We start from the raw sequence: 590 nt of genomic DNA, 5'->3' as shown, positions 1-590 counted from the left end.
TGTAACAGAGTAGGCGCCCTGCCCTCGAAATTAATACTACGTGACTTCTCTGCCTATACCAAAAGGTAAGCACAAGAATACTTAAGCAAGTATTCGTTGCGTAGTATAATATATATAGACAATAAAAGTGCTAGCCAGCTAGCTTTGCCTCTAACTGCTATGAGCGCTATGTCACGTGTCGTGTTCGTGCATAGTCGTTACAGTTCTAGGGTATTCTGTAGGGTTTAAGAGTGCTACATACTCTTATCTACAGTCGGTAGTAGTAGAGTACACAGGCACACTTTAAGCTTTAATATCACAGCCTGTAGATTAAGGGGGACCAAGCCAGCACCTCTAAATCCTCCCTAAATATTATCCTTAGTAATTAAGGCATTAAAAGCTCCTTTAAAGCATAGTAAGAACTTAACTTTAGTAATACAAGTAATCTTGTTGCGTATAAGCAGCTTAGTTTAGCAACTATAGGCTGTAGTGGTCTGGCCAAAGGCCAATAAAGGATATTTACTTCCTAACAACTACTACATAGGCCTTCTTTATTAGGGCAAAATAACTCACGTTAAGCAGCTACAACAGGTGCGATAAGTGAGGAGGCA

This window comes from Didymella exigua (assembly GCF_010094145.1).
Source record: "Didymella exigua CBS 183.55 unplaced genomic scaffold M421scaffold_28, whole genome shotgun sequence".
Lineage (NCBI taxonomy): Eukaryota > Fungi > Ascomycota > Dothideomycetes > Pleosporales > Didymellaceae > Didymella > Didymella exigua.
The sequence above is the reverse complement of the archived record's forward strand: the minus strand, read 5'-3'. Positions refer to the sequence as shown.